Source organism: Papaver somniferum, chromosome 6 (assembly GCF_003573695.1).
Source record: "Papaver somniferum cultivar HN1 chromosome 6, ASM357369v1, whole genome shotgun sequence".
Lineage (NCBI taxonomy): Eukaryota > Viridiplantae > Streptophyta > Magnoliopsida > Ranunculales > Papaveraceae > Papaver > Papaver somniferum.
Genome location: NC_039363.1, coordinates 100,108,634 through 100,127,620, shown reverse-complemented (window position 1 = coordinate 100,127,620; position 18,987 = coordinate 100,108,634).

Here is an 18,987-nt window from a genome sequence, read left to right as displayed (position 1 = left end):
TCCGTACAAGCTTGCCACTAAACCAAACGATTTGTGGCAACCTCTTGGCCGCGATGCCAAAGTTCCACGGTTTGTGCCACCCTAATTTGGGCCGCGCCAAGAGCATGCACGAGCCGTGCTGGCCATGCCTCCATGCCGCTGGCCGCCAAACGGAGAGTTGCAATAATCAACGGCTACCGCTCTTTCTGAGATGCAAATCTCAACCTACAAGCTTGCCACCAAACCAAAGGATTTGTGGCAACCTCTTGGCCGTGATGCCAAAGTTCCGCGGTTTGTGCCAAACACTAATTTGGGTCGCGCCAAGAGCATGCAAGAGCCGTGCTGGCCATGCTTCCATGTCGCTGGCCGCCAAACGGAGGATTGCAACAATCAATGGCTGCCCTTCCTCCTAAGATGCAGATCTCAGCCGTACAAACTTTTCACCAAACGACTTGTGGCAATATATTGGCTATGGTGCCAACTCTTGGCCACGATGCCAAAACCCTAATTTGGCCACAGCCATGCCTCCATGCCGCTGGCTGCCAAACGGAAGGTTGCAACAATCAACGGTCATCGTTCCTCCTGAGATGCAGATCTCAGCAGTACAAACTTGCCACCGAACGACTTGTGGAGACCTTTGGATACGATTCCAACTCTTTGGCCATGGCACACACTTAGATATGCCAATTCTTTGGTCACGGCACCAAACCCTAATATTCCACGCCAAGAGCATGCGCAAGCCATGCCAACACTATGTCCACGCCACTGGCTACCAGCGGAAGGTAACCACAATCAACGGCTAACCTTCCTCTCAAGATGCAAAATCTCGGCCGTCGAAGGTCACCACCGAACCTGCAAGCCTCTCAATCTTAACTTTCCAAACAATAACAACATGCTACATGTTTTCCACGAAAACACTCGAGACATCAAAACATGTCACAAACTGGGGGATGCTCATTAGGGTATTGGTCTGGCGGTTTACATAGTGCGGCGTACACTACGCCCGTTACAAAGAAGTGTTATAAGAGTGAGGTGGTTAGTAAATACAAGAAGTAATGGTGAAACGTTTCCTTTATTATGGAAACATCAATTCCAGGCGTTACCCGTTACCGTTTTCTTCCATTTACTCAACCGTTTCCACTTCTTACGAGATCAGGGTACGTTTCGTTGCGACTTTTATAAATAGGTCTCACCTATTTCCACCAAACAACAGGTTTTGGTCAGGAGAATACAACACTCATAAATCACTTGTTAGCTTCCCAATCTGCTAGCGTTTCGCTTTCTGATACAAGTCGTCAAACAACTACTCTTCCAGAATCAACTATTCTGGTCTCAACAATATCTTCGCTTCCCTCCCTAAGACCAACCCTTCTCCTTCACTTTGTGACCGAAGCAAGTCTGGAACGACCATTTCTTGGTTTAGGCCGGATTTGTACAGATTGATCTCTCGAATCAAAGTACTCCCTTGCAGTACATTATTTAGGGTTTAAACTCGTTTCTCACCCACACACACGAAATTACCGAAATCAGCAGAAACCGTTTTCACCCTCAAACACTAGGTTAAAGGATAATCAACTCTAGTTTGAAACTAGGACACGGGAAAGTGTCGAGATTAGGTTTTCCAGTTGCTAGAGTTCTCCTTTATATAGTCTTTCAAATCAGGGTTGCTTATAATCAAAGATAAGATAGCTTAGTAACAAAGCATTCAATATTCACCATTAGATGAGCTTCTGATTTAAGATTCAAGTTAAGTATGCTTAGAAATTAAGAAATTAATCTCCATCGTTAGATGGTCTTATCTTGTTACACACAAATGTAATATACTTTCATTTAGATATGGGTAACCGTACCTAAACGTGTATATTGGGTTGGATCAATAACAGTTAACTGAAGTTAGCCATATGAACACTTTTGACTTATTCGTATTCTTCTAACACTTCTAGATCAAATATGACGATCAACCAATATGATAGATAATCAAATCAATTTACTTGCGTTTCAAATAGAGTTGTTCAATTTTTCACTATCTCATAGAAATATTTATAAACAAATTGAAATAAAATCAGTTTGATCCGTGATTGTACAAAGTACGTATAGAAAAAAAAATTCATGAACATTAAGCTAATGTTTGCAAACTTCGCATTCCTTAGATCATAAACCTTTTAGTTCATGAGTATGAGAATCATACATTACCGATTTTAGTACTTAACCATTGCGTTCGCAGACTAGATACGCGAAAAGCCGCTCTGGACCTTGGCCTAGACAAGCCGTTCGCAAACCCGGTTCGCGAACAACCCTTCCGAACCCAACACAGGTAAACCCGTTCACATACTAGGTACGTACGAAAACAAGAGTTCCAAACCTTCTCAGGTAAAACCGTTTGCATACTAGGTATGCAAACAAAAGTTCCGGACCTGAATCATCACAATACAGTTCGCATACTGGGTATGCATACCGTGTTGTATCCAGATATAGTTTATTGTTCTAAACTCCCATTTCAATCATTAAAACATCCTTAGGAGATGAGGATGGTAATCTTACACATACCATTTGCTTCAAGTAATTTCAAGTGATCTAATGATCAATACAGAAATTCCCAAGCTAACATCAAATGACTGCCTCACGCAAATCATGATATTAAAGGTAATTTTCACATGACATCTTTTGACTTAATATTTAGTTTCCAACAAATAAATTGTTTCCAACTAAACTTGTCAAGAATATGATGAACATATCTAAAGCAAAAAAGCTTTCAAAACGTATTTAGAGAAATAAATAAGCGAGATAAACTCGACTCGAAATATCAAATGTGTATAATGTAAAAGTCTATATAGCTATACGACTTAGCCTCATTAGAAGATAGAATATAATAAACTTCTGAGTGATAGATAATTTTTAGTCTTCACATACCTTTTATTGATGAAGTTCCTCCAAGCTCCTCAGTAGATCTTCTTCTTAAATTGGTGAACGAAGTCTAAATCTCAATTACACATTCTATCCTAATCCGAGATACAGCTATAAGTAGACTAAAAATCGAGTATATAGTTATGATCAACTATGAAAAAGCGGGGGTCTAACAACCACACCCAATATTTCGTTTAGCAATCTGTATGGACAAACTCCAATATACTTTCCAGAGAATCAACTAGACAGTCAGACTCAATCTAGATAAAAAGTATATCAAAGAGTTTGTATCTCAATCTCTCGATTTGATATATACTCAAGCAAATAGAAATATGCGAGTTTTTTTTCAAATACTAAAGAGATAACTTGGATGGTACCAAATACCAATATCCAAGTGTCAATCAATTTAAATCAACAACCAAAAGGTCGGATATTCTAATTGATTGAACAACGCACAACCTGTGATATTTCAATTATATAACAAAATATAATGCAGAAAAGAAATAACACAGACACCAGAATTTTGTTAGCGAGGAAACCGCAAATGCAGAAAAACCCCGGGACCTAGTCCAGATTGAACATACACTGTATTAAGCCGCTACAGACACTAGCCTACTCCAAACTAACTTCGGTCTGGACTGTAGTTGAACCCCAACCTATATCACACTGATCCAAGGTACAATTATGCTCCTACGTCTCTGATCCCAACATGATACTACGTACTTGATTCCCTTAGCTGATCTCATCTACAACTAAGAGTTGCTACGACCCAAAGTCGAAGACTTCAATAAACAAATTTGTATCACACTGAAAAGTCTACGGTGATAAATAAATCCGTCTCCCACGAATATACCTATGAGTTTTGTTCCGTATTTTGATAAATCAAGGTAAACAGGAACCAATTGATAATCCAGACTTATATTCCCGAAGAACAGCCTAGTATTATCAATCACCTCACAACAATCTTAATCGTATGGTAGCGAAACAAGATGTTGCGGAATCACAAACGATGAGACGAAGATGTTTGTGATTACTTTTTATCTTTCCTATCGGATATAGAAATCTCAAGCCAATTATTACAATTGTACTCGTACAATAGAAACAACAAGATCAGATCACACAACTACAAGAAAGTAGTATCGGTCTGGCTTCACAATCCCAATGAAGTCTTTAAATCGTTAACCCAGTTTGAGAAAAGAAAACCAGAGGTTAAAGGAGAATCGACTCTAGCTTACAACTAGTATCACACGTAAGGTGTGGGGATTAGGTTTCCCAGTTGCTAGAGTTTTTCCTTATATAGTCTTTCAAATCAGGGTTTGCAATCAATGTTAGCTTAGTAACAAAGCATTCAATATTAACCGTTAGATGAAAACCTGATTAGATTCAAGCTAATATTTATCAACCGTTATATAGAAAACATAAATTGTTATACACAAATGAAATGCACGTTTGTAGGCTCGTGTAACCGTACCCAAACTTGTACATTAGTTGGTTCAACAATAGTTAACAAAATGGTTATCCATATGATCACTTTCATATCAATCATATTCTTCTTCACCATAACTAGTTTAAATGACTCAAATGAACTAGTTAGAGAGTTGTTCAAGTGCTTAGATCTTATGTAACTTCACAAGACACAATCGAAGCAAAAACGATTTGATTCACTCGAATTGGTTCATGAACTTTATATCCATGGTTTGCAAAAGCATTCCTTAATCAATATAAAGATGAGTTCAAGAAAAATCGTTTTTAGATATAACCTACTCAATTTCGCGGTCTGGGTTCGCGGACTTAAGTTCCAGGAAAGATTTTTCAAACTCCAGCATATATTCTCGGGTCGAGTCGTCAGTTCGCGGACTTGGTTCGCGAACTGAGTTTGCTGAGTGATTTCTCAAACTCCAGCATATATTCTCGGGTCGAGAACTTCTGCCAGTTCGCGGATTGAGTTTGAAAACTGTGCAAACTTCCGGTTCTCTTGATCAACAAAGTTTGCAAACTTTGGTTCAAGGAATAGGACTTATACATATATGTGTTTCCATAATAATTCTTATATCCATCAATGGTTATATAATCTAAACTCCCATTTCAATCATTGAAACATTCTCAGAGAACGTTATATAGTTGTTATTCACAAACTATTTTTCGTCAGAGCAATTTTCAAAGTGATTGAAACATAACATGACTTTTGTCACTAAGTAAAGATGAACTTGGTTAAAGCGAAAGCTTACCAACACATATTTCGAGAAATAGATAGGCGAGATAAACTCGGCTCGAAATATCAGATGTGTATAATCTAAGTCTATACAGCAAAACGACTTTGTCTCAAGATAGGAGATAAATAGAATTTTCAGTGATAGATAAGTTCAAGTCTCCACACACCTTTTAGTCGATGAAGTTCCACCGGTTCTTTGAGTAGTTCTTCGTCTTGTATGATGATCGCCATGGAGTTCTTGAGATCAACTACGCTTTCTATCCTAGTCCGAGACCTTAGCTATAGTAGACTATAAATCAAGACTTATAGTTTTGATCACTAACATTGACAAACATGCTTGAGATAGCAAAGCATGCAAGTTCTACCGAGCAATGCTCTAACAAACTAAAATTTAAAAACAAACTTGAGATAGCAACGCTTGAGAGTTCGACCGAGCACTGCTCTAAAAATCTCCTCCTTTGTCAATTTTAGTGACAAAACTATCAATACATATGAATTACGAAATAAATAAACTTTGTAGCTTGTCATCCATCATGCTTTATTTCCTTGGCTCTTCAACTTTCCTTGAATTCTTCGCTACTCCAAGTACTCCAGTGATTCTAAACGTGTTCAACTCAGCATCATTGTTGTTGAAGATCCGTAGCCATAACAATAAGAAAACAGATGTTCTCAATCATTGTTATACAGTTGCTGATGGTGGTTTTTATCTTAGATTTAAAATCGTAAAATCGTACAACTGACATGACGTCACTATGACCATTAGCACATTTATTGAATCGAACAGCATGCCTATGTAAGAATTATCAGGGTACCTTTTTTTTATGTGTCATATTCCACGGCAGAACCCTTAGCATTAACCGACATCATCTATGCCAAACCCTAATTCTCATGCTACAGCGCCAAGGCATGCAACCATGTCAGCCGCACCGCTGTGCCAATGGCAAACCATGCCAGCCACATCTCCGCGCCAAGGCGTGCCAACCATGCCAGCCGCACCACTGTGCCAATGGCAAACCATGCCAGCCACATCTCCGCGCCAAGGCATTCCAACCACGCTAGCCGCACCACTGTGCCAATGGCAAACCATGCCAGCCACATCTCCACGCCAAGGCATGCCAACCATGCCAGCCACATCTCCACGCCAAGGCATGCTAACCATGCCATCCGCACCACTGTGCCAATGGCAAACCATGCCAAGCCAATCGCGCCTTTCTTTGGCCCCAACCATGCTAGCCGCACCATGCGCCAATGGCATGCCAAACCATTGGCCCCGCCATGCCAAGCCAACCGCACCTTGCCTTGGCCCCACCATGCCAAGCCGTCCGTACCAAAACCTTGGCCCCACTATGCCAAGCCATCAGCGTCATTGGCCTTGGCCCCACCATGCCGACCTTCCCCATGCGGATACCAAAACGAAGGCGTGCGACGATCAACGGCCACCCTTCCATCCTGGATGCAAATCCTAGCCGTCCAAGGTCACCAAACAACACATGGTAACCTTGTCCCAAAACCCTAGTTTTGTCCACGCCAAACCGCACCAAGGCATGCCATGCCACATGTGCCAATGGCATGTTAACCACCTTGCCGCGCCACACCATGCCGGCCTTCCCTATGCGGCTACCAAAACGAAGGCCTGCAACAATCAACGACCACTTTTTCATCTAAGATGCATATCCTAGACGTTCAAGGTCTCCAAACAACGCATGGTATCCTTGGCCCAAAACCCTAGTTTTGGCCACGCCAAACCGCGCCAAGGCATGCCATGCCACATGTGCCAATGGTATGCCAACCACCTTTCCGCACCACACCATGCCGGACTTCCCTACGCGGCTACCAAAACGAAGACGTGCGACGATCAACGGCCACCCTTTCATCCTAGATGCAAATCCTAGTCGTCCAAGGTCGCCAAACAACGCATGGTAACCTTTGGCCCAAAACACTAGTTCTGACCACGCCAAACGCACCAAGGAATGACATGCCACATGTGCCAATGGCATGTCAACCAACTTTCCGCACCATACCATGCCGACCTTCCCTATGCGGCTACTAAAACAAAGGCCTGCAACAATCAACGACCACTTCTTCATCTAAGAAGTAGATCTTAGCCGTCCAAGGTTATTAGCTAATGCTTGGCAACCTTTGGCCCTAGTTTGGTCGCGCCTAAACAAAGCCAAAACCCTAACTTTTGGCCGCGCCTAAACTGGGCCACATTAAAGCCATACTTATCATACTTTCATGCCACTGGCTACCAAACGAAAGGTTGCAATAATCAACGGCTATCTTCCTCTTAAGATGCAAAATCTCGACCGTTGAAGGTCACCACCGAGCCGGCAAGTCTCCCAAGCTCAACTTTCCAGACAACAACAACATGCTACATGTTTTCCACGAAAACACTCGAGACATCAACACATGTCACAAACTGGCGGATGTTCATTGGGTATTGGTTTGGCGGTTTACAGCGTGCGGCGTATACTACGCTCGTTATAAGAAAGTGTCATAAGGATGAGGCGGTTAGTAAATACAGGGAGTAATGGTGAAACGATTTCTTTTATGGAATATCAATTCCAAGCATTACTGGTTACCACCTCCTCCCATTTACTCACCCATTTTCCATTTCTTAATGAGACCATAGTACGTTTCACTTCGACTTGAATAAATAGGCATTACCTATTTCCACCGAACAAAAAGTTCTGGCCAGGAGCATACAACACTCAGAAAACGTTTTCTAGCTTTCCCGTCTGTTAGCTCCCTACTTTCTGATACAAGTCACAAAACAACTAGTCTTCCAGAATCAACTATTCTAGTCTCAACACTCTTTTCGCTTCCCTCCCCAAAACCTACCCTTCTCCTCCTCTTTGTGACCGAAGCAAGTCTGGAACGGCCATTTCTTGGTTTAGGCAGGATTTGTACAGATTGATCTCTCGAATCTAAAGTACTCCCTTGCGGTACATTTTTTAGGGTTTAGACTCGTTTCTCACCCATACGCCCAAAATTACCGAAATCAACATAAACCGTTTTCACCCTCAAACAATTGGCGACCACAGTGGGAGATTGATCTTTCGGTTACAATGTCAATTTTTGACCATCGATCTCATGCTTCGACCCAGACATCAAGGCGGTAGAAGCAGGCGATCCGCTCAGGGATCGACGACTTAGTTACCAGACGACCCGATTATCAGTCTTGATACGACGAGGGATGACTGGAGACTTCCTAGAGGTTAAAAGCAAACGATCCAACCAGGTATCGACGACTCGATTATCAGATGAGACGACTGGGGTTCGCTCGTCCTCTTTACTTTTACCACACGGCCAGAATAAAAAAAAATATAGGTATGAAGTAAAAGGAGAGGACGGCCCTCCTTTTATAGGCGTGATACTTGGGGTTTGAATAAGGAAAGGACATCCTATTTGAGTCAAGTAAGGAAAAGAGGCAACCGGGCCCGCGAAGACCAATCACCATGCCAAGACCGTCCGTGCCATTACCTTGTCCCCACCACGCCAACTCGTCCGCCATGCTTGCCTCACTAGGACCGCGCCATGCCTTGGCCCCACATGCCAAGCCGTCCGCGCATGCTTTTCCTCACCAAACTGCGCCATTGCCTTGGCCCCACCACGCCAAGCCGTCCGCAATGCTTGCCTCTCCAGGACCGCGCCATGCCTTGGCCCCACATGCAAAGACGTCTGCATGCTTTGCCTCACCAAACTGCGCCATTGCCTTGGCCCCACCATGCCAAGCCGTTCTCCATGACTTGCCGCACCAACACCGACAACTCGCCAAGCCAGCGTCATGATGTTCCCTAACCCATCCAAGATGATGCATAGCCAGACTAAGCCGAGATCTTCATCTCACCACTTCACGGTCTACACCACGAATAGAATCTACTCAAGGCCGCCAAACACGAAGATCATGGACTCTCCTTACCTCTCGAAAAAGGTTAGTCGGACCTTCCTGACCATCTTTCCACGACTTGTCGTTTCTATTTTTGTCCTTGCCCGTCACCATCTTATGCTTACCTCGCAACAATGCCCCTGTTCCGAGATAAACATGGGACTTAATGTTGATGGTGATTTTTAGCTTCAGGTTAAAATCGTAAAACCGTACAACTGACATGACGTCACTATGACCATTAGCACATTTATTGAATCGATCAGCATGCCTACGTAAGAATTACCAGGGTGCCTTTTTTTTGTGTGTCATGTTCCACGGCAGAACCCTTAACATTGACCGACATCATCTATGCCAAACCCTAATTCTCATGCTACCGCGCCAAGGCATGCCAACCATGCCAGCCGCACCACTGTTCCAATGGAAAACCATGCCACACACATCTCTGCACCAAGGCGTGCCAACCATTCCAGACGCACCACTGTGCCAATGGAAAACCATGCCAGCCACATCTTCGTGCCAAGGTATTCCAACCATGCCAGCCGCACCACGGTGCCAATGGAAAACCATGCCAGCCACATCTCCGCGCCAAGGCATGCCAACCATGCCATCCGCACCACTGTGCCAATGGAAAACCATGCCAGCCGCACCACTGTGCCAATGGCAAACCATGCCAGCCGCACCACTGTGCCAATGGCAAACCATGCCATCCACATCTCCACGCCAAGGCATGCCAGCCGCACCACTGTGCCAATGGAAAACCATTCCAAGCCAACCGCACCTTGCCTTGGCCACAACCATGCTAGCCACACCATGCGCCAATGGCATGCCAAACCCTTGGCCTCGCCATGCCAAGCCAACCGCACCTTGCCTTGGCCCCACCATGCCAAGTCGTCCGTACCAAACACTTGGCCCCACTATGCCAAGCCATCCGCGCCATTGGCCTTGTCCCCACCATGCCGACCTTCCCCATGCGGCTACCAAAACGAAGGCGTGCGACGATCAACGGCCACCCTTCCATCCTGGATGCAAATTCTAGCCGTCCAAGGTCACAACGCATGGTAACCTTGGCCCAAAACCCCTAGTTTTGGCCACACCAAACCGCGCCAAGGCATGTCATGCCACATGTGCCAATGGAATGCCAACCACCTTGCCGCTCCATACCATGCCGGCCTTCCCCATGCGGCTACCAAAACGAAGGCGTGCGACGATCAACGGCCACCCTTCCATCCTGGATGAAAATCCTAGCCATCCAAGGTCTCCAAACAACGCATGGTAACCTTGGCCCAAAACCCTAGTTTTGGCCACGCCAAACCGCGCCAAGGCATGCTATGCCACATGTGCCAATGGCATGCCAACCACCTTGCCACGCCACACCATGCCGGCCTTCCCTATGCGGATATCGAAACGAAGGCGTGCAACGATCAAAGGCCACCCTTCCATCCTAGATGCAAATCCTAGTCGTCCAAGGTCGCCAAACAACGCATGGTAACCTTTGGCCCAAAACCCTAGTTTTGGCCACGCCAAACCGCGCTAAGGCATGGCATGCCACATGTGCCAATGGCATGTCAACCACCTTGCCGCACCATACCATGCCGGTCTTCCCTATGAGGCTACCAAAACGAAGGCCTGCAACAATCAACGGCCACTTTTTCATCTAAGATGCAGATCTTAGCCGTCCAAGGTTACCAGCTAACGCATGGAAACCTTTGGCCTTAGTTTGGTCGCGCCTAAACAAAGCCAAAACCCTAACTTTTGGCCGCACCTAAACTGGGCCACATTAAATCCATACTGATCATACTTTCATGCCATTGTCTACCAAACGAAAGGTTGCAATAATCAACGGATATCTTCCTCTTAAGATGCAAAATCTCGATCGTTGAAAGTCACCACCGAGCCGGCAAGTCTCCCAAGATCAACTTTCCAGACAACAACAACATGTTACACGTTTTCCACGAAAACACCCCAGACATCAACACATTTCACAAACTGGGGGATGCTCATTGGGTATTGGTTTGGCGGTTTACAGCGTGCGGCGTACATTACGCTCGTTATAAGAAAGTTTCATAAGGATGAGGCGGTTAGTAAATACAGGGAGTAATGGTGAAACGCTTTCTTTTATGGAACATCAATTCCAAGCGTTAACGGTTACCACCTCCTCCTATTTACTCACCCGTTTTTCATTTCTTAATGAGACCAGAGTACGTTTCACTTCATCTTGTATAAATAGGCATTACCTAATTCCACCGAACAATAAGTTCTGGTCAGGAGCATACAACACTCAGAAAACGTTTGCTAGCTTTTACGTCTGTTAGCTTCCAATTTCTGATACAAGTCACAAACAACTACTCTTCCAGAATCAACTATTTTGGTCTCAACACTCTCTTTGCTTCCCTCCCCAAAACCTACCCTTCTCTTCCTCTTTGTGACCGAAGCAAGTCTTGAACGACCATTTCTTGGTTTAGGCAGGATTTGTACAGATTGATCTCTCGAATCTAAAGTACTCCCTTGCAGTACATTGTTTAGGGTTTAAACTCGTTTCTCACCCACACGCCCGAAATTACCGAAATCAGCAGAAACCGTTTTCACCCTCAAACAACAGTGTCATAATATTATTATATAGAGTCCAATTGCATCACAACTTTGAAATAATATTATGGTGATATGTATCTACTATGGAAATATGTATCACTCCCCCTTAGTCAATATTTCCATCTTACGATGAACCCCCCCCCCCCTACATAATGATCCGTAAACCATATGTATGTAGTATGAACTACCAAATAATTCTCTCCCTTTTTGCCAATATAAATTGGAAAATGTACGAAAATAACGGGATCATAATGAAATTTTCATAAAGATAATTCATGACTAAAAGAGAACAACATATCAAGTTGTGTCGACGATTTCACATAGTCGAAATTTAAGGTATACATTAAGGATTTTATAAAGATACACGATAAATCCTACAATATCCCATAGCTGCACTGCCCACAAAGATATGACAATTAAGCACAAGTTCAATTAAGAACTCTTCCCTATTTGATGTCATTCCCAAGATAACAACATGAGCGACCTTACTTTTACAGGAAAAGAAAGATTTCTTTGGACATTAAAAAATCACATGAATTTGTATCCAGAAAACTCGAATAAATTAACCATTAGAGAGTCTTATTTTTTAATTTAATCGGGAACACTCAACATAAGAAAACTTACGAAGCCATACAGTATTTTCACATAAAAGTGTATCAGGGAAAGATCAATATTGGGGAATTCTATAAGTTCATTCTATCTGTTATCAATATTTGCATAAAGACATAATAGACAACTTTTGAGCATATATGAGATAAGCACAGTTCACGAATGTAAACACATTATATATCATAAGCAATTGCAATATATGAAATCAAAAAGATTAAATACTGCAAAAATAATCTTCCAAACAATTTTAGAATTTAAACAAATAAATCTAAAAATATTGCAAAATGAAAACTGTTGGAAATAGATATGTATAATCACAATAATTGTTATATCAAACCCTAGTTTTCCTTCTTAAACATAAGAATAAATATTCAAAAAGAAGTTTCCTAGACATCGTAGAGCCTTCTCAGTGCATCTACCGATAATTCCTTTTCATTATTGAAAAATCTATTGATTATAGGATCATTCAATTCTTTCAAATCTTCAGAAATGTCAGTTAAATCACTAAGCTCTGTTTTCAGTTCACATAAGGTGTTCTTTTCCAGATACAACATTTGTTCGTGGTGAGCTATCTTTTCCAAGGATAAAATGATTTGAGATTTTAAATCATTTTGTTTGCTGATGAAATCCTTCCCCATAGCCCTAAAGTACTATCATGCTGACAAACAGATAAAAAACAGTTATCGGAAGAACCTTTTTCATCATTTGTAGACTTCTCCTTTTTCTTTCTTGAGGATTTGATTTATTCACGTAGATATACATTAATTGATTACTTCTAATGCATCCTTTTTGTGGTTCCTCTGGTTACAGGAGCCATGACTTTATATCTTTCAAAGAAAATAGGGTGAAGGGTATTTTTGATTACAAAGGAAAATAAATAGACATCGGAAACACCAAACCTTAAGGAGTTTTTCCAAAGGCACTTTTGAAAAATTTCTCATGGTCCATGATCCATTTTCTATTTTTAACACGAATCAAGTCCTTATGTAACTTTCTCATGATATAAATTTATCAACATAAGCAAGAACTTATTTAGCTCAATATAGTTTAGAGAACAAAAAATATTATAAATATTTGGAGAGAAATCACCAAACACATTATCTTAAAACGTGGGGGTCTAACAACCACACCCAACAATTCGTTTGTCAATCTGAATGACTAACTCTAATATACTTTCTAGAGAATCAACTAGACAGTGAGACTCAATATAGAGAAAAGTATATACAAGAGTTTTATATCTCTAACTCTTAATTCAATCCGCAATCAGCAAATAGAAATCTGCGAGCCTGATTGAATATAAGAGGAGTGAACTTGAACAGTACCAAAGACTGATGTTCAAGGATCAATCAATTACAATCAACAACCAAAGGTTGGATTTACTAATTGATCGATTCAACGCACAACTTGTGATATTTCAATTATATAACAAAATATAATGCGGAAAAGAAATAACACGAACACCAGAAGTTTTGTTAACGAGGAAACCGCAAATGCAGAAAAACCCCGAGACCTAGTCCAGATTGAACACCACACTGTATTAAGACGCTATAGCCACTATCCTACTACCAATGAACTTCGGAATGGATTGTAGTTGAACCCTAATCAATCTCACACTGATTAAAGGTATAGTAGTGCTCCTTACGTCTCTGATCCCAGGAGGATACTACGCACTTGATTCCCTTAGCTGATCTCACCCACAACTAAGAATTGCTACGACCCAAAGTCGAAGAATTAATAAACAAATCTGTCTCACACGGAAAAGTCTATAGATTGAATAAATTTGTCTCACACAGAAATACCCAAGAGTTTTTGTTTTGTCTTTTGATAAATCAAGGTGAACAGGAACCAATTGATAAACTAGACTTATATTCCCGAAGAACAGCCTATTATTATCAATTACCTCAAGATAATCTAAATCGTATGTATAGATGGGGAAGACGGTTTGATGGTTTTTAGGGAAGTGAAGAGACGACCGTGCGGACGAGACTCCTCAACCGAGCAAACTGTAGAAACTCACACAGATGCACTGCAAAGGGAATGCTTGAATTCGAGAGATCAATCTGTAGGACTCCGGCCTAAACCAAGTCAATGACCGTTCCAGAGTCAATTAGGTCACAAAGAGGGAGATGGGTTGATCTGTAGGAGGGAAGCTGAGAATTGTATGAGATCAATGATGATCAAGATTGTGGATGTGTTGAAGGTTTCTGCAAGTTTTCTGTGAACTGTTGAGTTCGAATAAGTTCTGGTCGATTTATGAAATTTCTGAGAGATTGCTTGAAAAAGTATTTTGTTTCAATCATGGATTCATAGACTTATTTATATTGTCAGAATAGTAAACACATTGATCCCTGTAAGTGTGACAGTTTCTTGAGTGAAAGAGTGGGAAAGTGGGAGATCGTGGTGAAACCAGTTCCAGGTCGTGCGGAGACTTGGTTAACCGTCCACCGACTACTTTGCTAACTCCTTCAACCATTTGCACGACTTACTCACATTTCTCATCGTGGATGAACACATGTGCCGTAGGTCGCCAGACCAAAACCCTAATTGATATCTCCCCATTTGACATGATTGATGTCTCATGATTTGTGGAGTGTGCAAGGCAGACGTGTATTAATTAGTCAGTTGTTGACTGATTAGTGATTAGACAATGAGTCTAAGTTTTGTTGAATCGATCTTGATTGACGAATGCTCAGCGATTCATGGATTGAACATGTGTGGAGTTCTTGAATAAATGTTGATAATTGGATCAACATGATGAATATTGATGAATTGTGAAAATATTGCTCGTCTGAGAGAATATTGCTCGTATGATGAATTATTGAATATTGATAGTTGAACCAATATTGACGAATTGAGTAAATATTGCTCGTGTGATGAATTATTAGTAGCGTGACCAAATAAAATATTAATTAAAATATTGGTAGATGGACCGAATATTATATAATTAATTAGGATGTTGATTGCTGGATCAACAGAAAATTATTAGTATTCAAATTTGCTCAAAATCACGATTTGCAGAGCATTCAGTTCGAAACCCTAATTTTGCTCGATTGCTGATCAGTTGGTGATTTATTGAAAATAAACCACTGAGTGAAGGAGGACCGGCTACATGGGATAATGACGTCCATGTAGCGCCCAGGCGCTCGCGTGAGCATGCACCAAAGTCTGTCGACCAGTTGGTGGAATGATGATTAAATGTTGGTTTAATCACTTATTAAAATAGTGCTCGCCTAAGCATTAGGTGATGAAACATAATTACGGAGAAGTGAGGGACCGACCAAGGGATCACGAGACCGGCCCTGGTGGTCGTGGGACTAGATGATGGTCGTTTGAGCAAATTCCAAGTCGGTTTGGAAAGAGTTTGGACCCAATATGAGCAATTGAGCAAATTAGGTCAAAATCGTGGAGATTTGTGGGACCGGATCCTTACAATCCTTAGGGGCCGGCCTTGGTCGGTCAAGGAAGCATGCCCGTGTCACCATAATGTTCGTGTCTTAGTTCTGAGAGTTTCGGTATTTTCTGGTGTGCGTTCGAGCAATATTTTGGATTTTCAGAAGAGTTTGATCTTTGACTGAAATTCTTGATTTTTCTCGAATGAGAAAGTAGAACTTTTCTCGTTTGATCAGTATTTTGAGAATATTAAAATATATGAATCTATTTTGATTTATTCATATGATTATCGTTTGTGTTTACTATTAAAATACTTATGATTGATTGATAGATTTTTTAGGTGGCAAACTAAATATATTTGTTAGTCTAATCTATTGCTGGTAAGGTTTAGGATATCTGTAATTGTTGAATAATTCCTTACACAAGTAGAGAACGCGAGACCTTGCAGAGGGATTCTGTAAAGAAATCGTGTGTAGACACAACCCTAGCAAGTAGACCGAGCGTACTGAGTCTAACTACTAGGATCAAACCTAAATTCACAAACCCTAAAGCATTCGGTGAATTACATCTTGTAAGAGTACCTCAAGGTGGTTCATACGAATAGAATCTGGTAACTAAGCGTACCTGTTATCCAATGATTTAAGAAATTTTGGGAATAGCTAAGTGTACCTGTTATTCTATGGTTGGTGATAATCTATGATTAATGACGAATTGATGAATATATTAATTCATTGACAGTTTATTAACGAAGAAGGATTCCTCGATCATATCTCTCTTTATTGATTACAATACAATACAATTTTCATTGATTATTTATTTTGCTCACAATCTAAAACAAAACCCCCCTTTGTGACACTTTGAGAACTAAAACTCACTGCTCTTCGTGGGAACGATCCTTACTTCCATTATATTACCAGTTAATTGTGTGGAAATAAGATTATTAATTTGTTGAGGCTACGACGCCCATCAAATTTTGGCGTCGTTGTCGGGGAGCACTCAGTAGCTTTAATTGTTATTTCTTTTAGTTTTATTTTTTTTTTTAGAATTTATTTGTAGCTTTTTTTTTATTTCGTTTTCTAGATTTTATGTTTCAGGTGCTTAATTTCTGGCACCGAAAGATTTGGATTATTTGAGATGCGGTATTCAAACTCGCAAAGGAACGGTACTACAAGCACGTAAGCACTTGCAACGATAACCCTCTACAGAAGACATGGTTAATACAGACGGCGAGATATATCCTCTACCACCTCCTCCTCCAAGGAGGATGCTCAAATATCTAACATCTCCATCGTTTTATCAACAAAAGCTTTGCATCAATTTAGATAACTCTATTGAACTCAAATCTCAGTTGATACATTGGTTGCCAAAGTTTAAAGGGCTACCTAGAAACTTGAATTAAAGTAGCTTCCATACCACCTAAAGTACGCGTACTTGGGTGATAAATAAGAACTTCCGGTAATTATTGCAAATAAACTCACCCCAATACAAGAATAACGTCTACTTAGGGTTCTGAAAGAGCGCAAAACGGCTATTGGTTGGACAATTATTGATATCAAAGGCATTAGTCCATCCATGTGCATGCATGGAATCCTAATGGAAGATGATTTTAATCCTGTACGTGATGCTCAGCGTAGGCTTAACCCCCCCAATGATGGAGGTCATGAAGAAAGAGATCCTCAAATTAATAAGTGTGGGGGTGATTTACCCAATTTCTGACAGCAAATGGGTTAGCCCAGTTCAAGTGGTTCCTAAGAAAGAAGGTGTCACTATTATTATAAATCAAGATGATGAACTCGTTCCTACAAGAGTTCAAATAGGATGGAGAGTGTGCATAGACTACAGAAAGCTTAATGTTGCAACCCGAAAGGATCACTTTCCTTTGCCTTTCATTGATCAGGTGTTAGAGAGGTTAGCGAGATTATTTCTTTTTGGATGGTTATTCGAGGTAAGATCAGATTGTTATTGCACCAGAAGATCAAGAGAAGACTACTTTCACTTGTCCTTTTGGTACGTTTTCCTATAGAAGAATGTCGTTTGGTCTTTGCAGTGCGCCTGCCACTTTTCAGAGATGTATGGTCAGTATATTTTCTGACTATGTAGAACGCATCATTGAGGTATTTATGGATGATTTTAGTGTTTATGGTGATTCATTTGATATTTGTTTACAAAATCTTGAACTTGTGCTTAAAAGATGCATAGACATCAATCTTTTTCTAAATTGGGAGAAATGCCACTTTATGGTAAACCATGGAATAATGCTTGGTCATATTGTTTCCTCTCGAGGGATTGAAGTTGAAAAAGCAAAGATAGATTTAATAAGAAACTTGCAATATCCCACTTCGGTGAGGGAAATTCGTTCTTTTCTTCGTCGTGCAGGTTTTTACAGGCGGTTTATCAAGGATTTCTCCAAAATATCAATGTCGATGTGCAGATTATTGCAAAAAGATTATTTTTGACTTCAACAAGGATTGCAAGGATGCCTTTGATAGACTGAAAGAATTGTTGACAACTGCACCAATTATCAAGTCACCAGTTGGAGCCGTTTTGGGTCAAAGAGTAGACAAGCTGTCTCATGTGATTTATTATGTATCTAAGACCCTAAACGATGCACAAATCAACTATTCTACCACCGAGAAATAATTTTTGGTTATAGTGTTTGCACTAGAAAAAATCAGATCATATTTGGTGGGAACAAAAGTGATTGTATATTCTGATGATGCAGCACTTCGGTACCTATTAAAGAAGAAAGAAGCTAAGCCAAGACTTATACGGTAGATTCTACTATTGCAGGAATTTGATTATGAAATAAAGGATAAAAGAGGTGTGAGAATATTTTTGCTGATCATCTTAGTAGACTTGTTGTCTCCGAAGAAGAACTTCATTTACAATATCATTTTCCAGACGAACAACTTTTATCAATTGAAGATTCAACACCTTGGTACGCGGATATAGTGAACTATTTGGTTATAAGACAAGTACCTAGTACAATGTCTAACTTTCAAAAGCTTAATCTTAAAAAAATAGCCAAGCAGTATGTGTGGGATGAGCCATACCTGTGGAAATACGGTTCTGATCAAATCATCCGCAGTTGAGATTACTAGTACGAAAACTGGAACAAATTTCAAAGTCAACGTCCAAAGGTTGAATCCTTATTATGAAAACTTCTCTAAGTAGAATGTAGAAGTAATGAGACTGAATATTTGCTCCATCTGGAGGAGTAGCATCACTGGAATGCCAAGTCGGGCTGAGGACATTAAACTAAGCGCTAATGGGAGGAAACCCATAGGTTTTGTATCTGTATCCTTTTTGTTTTTAGTTTTCTTAGTGTTGAATATCATATCTTGCATTCCCATCTTAGATTTTACAAGTCCTATATCTATAATGAAAGTTTTGACGAATTCTCGTCAGAAAATTC